The 6,379-nt window shown below is 32.7% G+C and overlaps 2 long non-coding RNA genes across 2 annotated transcripts; one reads left to right on the top strand and one right to left on the bottom strand.

Moving 5' to 3' along the window:
* Positions 1-2,778: 2,778 nt before the first annotated feature.
* On the bottom strand, positions 2,779-3,380 carry LOC138337636 (uncharacterized). The gene is made up of 2 exons (XR_011211006.1): positions 3,283-3,380; positions 2,779-3,049 (listed from the first exon to the last, which is right to left on the bottom strand). It is a non-coding gene; the product is annotated as an uncharacterized lncRNA (long non-coding RNA).
* A 279-nt stretch (positions 3,381-3,659) lies between these two features.
* Positions 3,660-5,766, top strand: LOC101265458 (uncharacterized). The gene is made up of 3 exons (XR_182992.5): positions 3,660-3,886; positions 4,452-4,584; positions 5,249-5,766. It is a non-coding gene; the product is annotated as an uncharacterized lncRNA (long non-coding RNA).
* Positions 5,767-6,379: the final 613 nt, after the last annotated feature.

Here is a 6,379-nt window from a genome sequence, read left to right as displayed (position 1 = left end):
AAACTTTCAAGTAGACCCAATCTTATACTTTGAATCCTAACTAGCTTCTCCTAACATCAAATTAGGATTTCTGACGACTTTGTGTTGTTTTCCCACTCTCATAAATCAATTGCATCTTTTCCATAGCTTGATGAACTAAATCTCATACTATGAACCTATCTTCACTAACTTCCAACTATCCCATAGAAAATCTACATCTTCTCCCATGAATATCTTCATAAGGAGTCATTTGGATGCTAGAGTGGTAAGTATTGTTGTAAGAAAATTCAATAAAGAGGTATGTAATAATCCCTATTACCTTTTATTGTCAACCACATTCGCCTAAACATATCCTCTAAGATTGGGATAGTACGTTATGCTTGCCCATTTGTCTGAGGTTGAAAGCCAATACTTAAGTTCACCTTTGAATCTAAGCCTTTTAGGAAGGACTTCAAAAACATTGGAGTAAATTTCGCACTTATGTCATAAAATGGAGACCGGAACTTCATTAAGTTTTACTACCTCATAAATAAATAACTTGGCATAAACCTCTATTGAATGTGTAGTCTTTACCTGCAAAAAGTGGGTTGATTTAGTCATTCTATCGCCAAAACAGAACTGTGTTGCCTATGAGATCTTTATAAACCTTTAATGAAGTCAATATTAATCATCTCCCACATCCATTTGGGAAGTTTTATATTATGATCCAAGCCACTGGGCTTTTGATGCTCTACCTTTTCTTGTTGGAAATCTGGTCATATAGCAACGAACTCTGCAATGCCCTTGTTCATACTACTCCACCATTACACCTCTCTCAAATCACAATACATCTTCATGGAACTCAGATTAATGGAATGTCTGGAGCTATGAATTTCCTCCATGATCCTCACTTGGAGTTCATCCACCCTTAGTAAAGAAAACATTTTTGATAACATAATACGCCATCTCCCCCTTGTTCAAAAGAAAATTTTCTTCTTTTTTGCTTATGATCATTTGCCTTCAACTCAAGAAAATAGGATATTGATCTTTCTTTTCTTTCACCTCTGCCACGAATGAAGACTCAACCCCATTCATCACCACTACTCCTCCTTCTTAGTAATCCATTAGGCGAACTCCCACGCGTGCAGGTCTGTGCACATCCTTTGCTAGTTATTTCTTTTCTTCATCAAAAGGGGTGGTACTACCCATGACAACCTATTCAAGGCATCAACAACAACATTAACCTTAGGTGGGTGGTAAAGAATACTCATGGGATAATACTTGAGTAACTCTAACCACAATATTTGTGTGAGATTAAGCTCTTTATGAGTAAACATATACTAAAGATTGTTGTGATTAGTGAATATATCTACATGAACACCTTACAAATAATGATGCCATATCTTCAAACAAAATACTATAGTAGCCAATTCTACATAATGGGTTTGGTAGTTCTTCTCACGAACTTTCAACTAGCAAGACTCTAGAGAAATAAGCTATAACTTTCAATTCTACATTAACACACAACCCAAAAGAACTCTAGATGTATCACAACACACGACGAAATATTCAGTACTTTATGGTCCCTGAAACCATGTTTGACATGCATCAAGCTTACACCCTAGCTGGAACTAGCTCTCGAGAACCAGCAAATCCTTTGCCTAATTAACTTACTCAGTTAAAGAGAATAATACAAGGAGTCAATGCATCTCTACTAAACTATTAATAACTTAGAACGTTCAAGAATCAAACATTCAACTTCACCAAAGTGGAAACTAAAGCCTTAACATTTGAAAAACGATTTAAAAATAACTGAACTAATAACTCTATATGAAGCCTCTAAAACAAGGAGGGATGTCGGGACAAGATCCCTTATCATCCTAACAACAGAATACTAGAAAACAATGTTAAAAGGAGCCCTTTAGAAAGCAATAAGGTTGACCAATTGAATCTAAGTGCTTCACTGGATCAACGAGGCGCTGGATGTTATCCTGGCTACCTGTGTCTACATTATAAGATGAAGAAGGCCAAATGACATCAATACATTAAATGTATGAGTATGCGAGCGAAAATCTAAAGATAACATAAGCTTTAAAGGAATCTAAAAGAAACACTTATTGTGGCTTTACTTAACTCATGAATAACTCAAGTCAAATGAAGTGTAAAAGCAAAATAATAGTTCAATTTATACAATGAATTTAAAACAATAAATAAAAACTCAATTTGTTAATGAAATGTAATAACAAACTCAACCTTACTCATATAATAAAGTAATATAGTTTTGGTGGGAGATTACAATGCAAGAAAAAGACTTATTTATGATCAACATTTAGGGACGAGCTAATAATCTCGTCGCTAAAAGTATACATATTGGGATGATAATATATTTTCGGTCCTAAAAGCGATATCCTTTTGCGAAGGTACGAAAGCTGGTCCCAAAAAATATTAATAACTAGTCCCAATTGTTATTGAGACAGTTAGTTGGAGACCATACCACCAAAACAACTCTAAGGGGTCGTTTGGTAGAGTGTATAAGAACAATGCAAAATATGGTGTATTAGTAATACTTGCATTACTAGTGCTTGCATTAGTAATACTTGCATTAGTTATGTCTGCATTATTTCTTATATACTGTTTGGTTTGATGTATTAGAAAAAACAAATCTTGCATAATTTATATTTAAAAGTGTATGTTTACAAAAATACCCTTTACACTTTATTTCTTTATATACTTTCTTTCCAACAAGGTTCTTTGCTAAAACATCAAAAAAAAAATTCTTTGCTAAAACATTATTTCTTCCTATTCTTCTTCTTTTTCAAGCTCAGTTTCCTCCATCATTTCTACTCCACCATCAAACCCTAAACCTATCCCCTTCCTTCCATCTCTACTCCAACCAGAAACCATTCAAATTAATACTCCAATCCAACAAAAAAAAAACTAAAAATTCAAAGATTTTTCATTTTTCACACACCCAAAAACCTCTACAAAACTTCACACAAATTCCCCACCCATTCACCAATGTTCCAAATTTTCTCAACTTCACCAATCGAGATCGCAGAAAAAAAGCACAAATTCACCAACATCAGCTGACCTTTATCAACAAAAATTAAATTAAATTAATCAAAATCCAACAACAAAAATGATAAAATCAGTAAAAAAAAACTGATATAGATTCAAAAAAAATGATAATCCAGATTATTCTGGAATGTTAAAGCTTGGATCGCCCCTACTAAAGCTCAAAACTATGAGCAAAGAGAGAGAAAATAAAAATGAAGAAAGAGATGTTGAAAAATACAAATTTTAATGAAAGATAAGAGTACTAACCTTATGAAGATGAGCAAACAATGTTTGATTGAGCAAAAGGAAGAAAAATTACTCTTGAATTTTCATTGACAACGTACAGAGAAGATGAAAGAGAAGATGAAACAAGTACTATGGAAAATGTTTTTTTAAAGGGCTTTGAGGGTATTTTTGTAATTGCATAATCTAATGCAAGTGTAAAAATGCTATGTATTACTAATACCTAAAATTTCTTGGTATTAGTAATACACAACTTAATACATAATATTGTGTATAACTAATGCTTGTATTAGTTATACATGACCAAAAAAAATGTAACAAACAATATATTACTAATACACACACCTAATGCATGTATTATTTTTTTTAATACCCTCTGCCAAACGATCCTTAAAGTTTTTAATAAAACACACTTTTTTTTCCTGAAAATTTAGGCGTCAAAAGAAACACTCTGTTTTCTCAATACCCAAGGGTTTTAACTTTCCCTTTAGGCATTCCCAAGAACACACGCCATTTCTTTTTCATTTAGATCAAGTGCAAGTTCTGCCGAGGGTTATCTAGCTCTTCCCAAAAGCCTCTCTATTGATCATCAACATTTCTGTTTTCTAGTCTCTACTACAAAATTCTGGTAAAAAAATTTTCTTTTTATTTGTTTCGCTGCTACGCCGTTCAACTTTTCCCAAGTTTTCTAGTTTTATTGAGTTCAGATTCTAATTGATGGTTTGATTTGTTGAAGTCTATTCAAGTTTGTATCATATTGTGTGTTCGAAAAGTCAGATAACCCATAAATTAAAGCTTTTTTCTTTTTGAAAAATAACTAAGAGAACCCCTGCGACTATTGTTATTCTCTGCTTCCTGATTTCCCTTCTTCAATGGCCACCAAAGTTCCATTTATGAATGGATATTTGATTTTTGTTTGATTAGTTGATGATTATAAAGCACAAAGATTTTTTATATTGAAGTCTTTATCATCTTGTAGTAATAAAATTGATTATGTTTTATATACGACAACACAAGGGACTAGATTTCAAACAAAGTGAAATCTAGAGTAGTTTTATAGTTTTAGTTTTAAAGTTGTTTTCCAAAACTCATTGTGAGAATCAGACTACCCTACCAACATTTTTTCTAAAATCGATCTACTTGCACATCTCAGCCTATACTCTCAACTAAAAATCTGTATTTTTTAAAAACAGAGAAAGAATAGGCCTGTAGCAGCAAACAAAAGCGCATGTCCTAGTGTTTCAGCTATATTACCTTAGTTTATAAAAAGCAGAGGCCTAGCAGCATCTCAACTCAAATTATATCTTCTATTCAATCGAGTCTCAGGTATGCATCTACTTCGGCGAGTTTTTCTGTTTCTTTAAAGTTGATTTGTTGTTTATGTTGTTCGAGTTATAGATCTTGTTGTTTGATTTATAGATGCTTAAGTTTTTCTTAGAAAGATTAAGTTTTATAATTGCTGGAAATTGGCATCAACTCTTTTATGTAATACTGGTCATTTTTAAGACAGATTCAGTTTAATAGGTTCTGGTCATTTGCATCAGTTTTTTTTGTGTAATAGTTTCTTGAATTATAGCTGCTGATTGGTTTTTTTTGTTTTGCAAAGATTCAGTTTTATAGTTGGTGGCCATTTGCATCATCTCTTTTTTATAATAGCTTCTGCTCGTTTTCATGTTTCTTTCCCTTTGAAAGAGGCACTAACAACTCAATTAGGTAGAACACTATTTAGAGATAATATAAAGAGAGTTGCATTGAAGTTGAGAAATCCATCATGAATTATATGTGAACTATATACAACTTTAAAGTCTAAAAGAGCACGACAGAAAAGTGGATGTTGTAAGTTAGAACTTGAAAAGTGTAAAAGTTATATATTGGTTTGGTTTTGAAACTAATAGAAGATGTCAAACGAGATAGTATTGATGCAAATGACCTCATGTGGTGTTGCATATTGAAAGTTCAAAAAGTGATAGTTTTGATATCTTTCATGCAGGTTTAATGTGAAGACCAAAAATGAGGATGAATCAGTTACAAAGAGTACTATGAGATACTAATTTGTCGCACCAGGGGAAATTGGAAGTGGACGAGGACGAGGGCTTAAGTTGGTGACATCGAAAGGAAAAATTTCACCTGAGACTTCACTTTTTCAATCTTTGGATCTGGTTGAGCAATACATCCGAGAAGTAAACAAATATTCAACACATCAAATAAAATGGAAATTTCTCATATATAAAAACTGAAATGACGCTATCTCTTCATGTTTCTTTCCCTCTATTTTACAGTAGCTACCATCGCAACATACAACTGAAGATGCTCCCTTTTCCTGAGTTTTTTTTTTTTGCGCATTTTGTTGCCCAGACGACTTCTCCCTGCACCTACCACTCTTAATTCACCTATCCAGCTGATCATTTTGAACCACAAGCTCTTGGTGATATTACATTCAAAGAAAAGCTGATTCATTGTTGCATTACGTGTGTCACAAATAATACAGGATATGATGGTTGACTGATATCTCATTTTTCTGCAGTCTTTCTACTTTTGAAAGTTTACTACAACTGCTGCTTATAACATAGCTCGTCTTGGGGGTGGAGTAAAGACAAAGTACATGAGAGGTGGAACTTCTTCTAAGGCTGAATTACTGTCTGAGCTATGTCCAACTAAAGAGAAATACAAATCTTTGAATGCGGAAAACAAATAGTTGAATAAGAGTTATTATTGTTGGCTGAATATCAGTCATATGTATAGAGTAAGAGTCCTTTTATTTGTTCAAAAAGTGTATTATCAAATATGATTTTTTGGTGTGATGATTCTTCATCTTCATAATTCTCTTTAGATATTATTTCATTTTCAGACATTATATTTCTTCCTCTTCTTCTATTTCATTATCTAGTTTTTCTTCTCCATTTTCAGTTTCTATATCTGATACTTCATATATACTATCGTTTTCACTTAATTCATAGTCTATGTATTCTATTTGCATATATTCGTCATTACCTATAACTATTTCTGCAATTTGTTTTCTTTTTGGATTTTTTTGTAATTTACAGTCTTTAGCTATGTGTCCTATCTTTCCGCAATTATAACATGTACATTGGGGTATCTTTCTTTTTGGTCTATATAGTCT

Source organism: Solanum lycopersicum, chromosome 8 (assembly GCF_036512215.1).
Source record: "Solanum lycopersicum chromosome 8, SLM_r2.1".
In the NCBI taxonomy this organism is placed as follows: Eukaryota; Viridiplantae; Streptophyta; class Magnoliopsida; order Solanales; family Solanaceae; genus Solanum; species Solanum lycopersicum.
The sequence above is the reverse complement of the archived record's forward strand: the minus strand, read 5'-3'. Positions and strand labels throughout refer to the sequence as shown.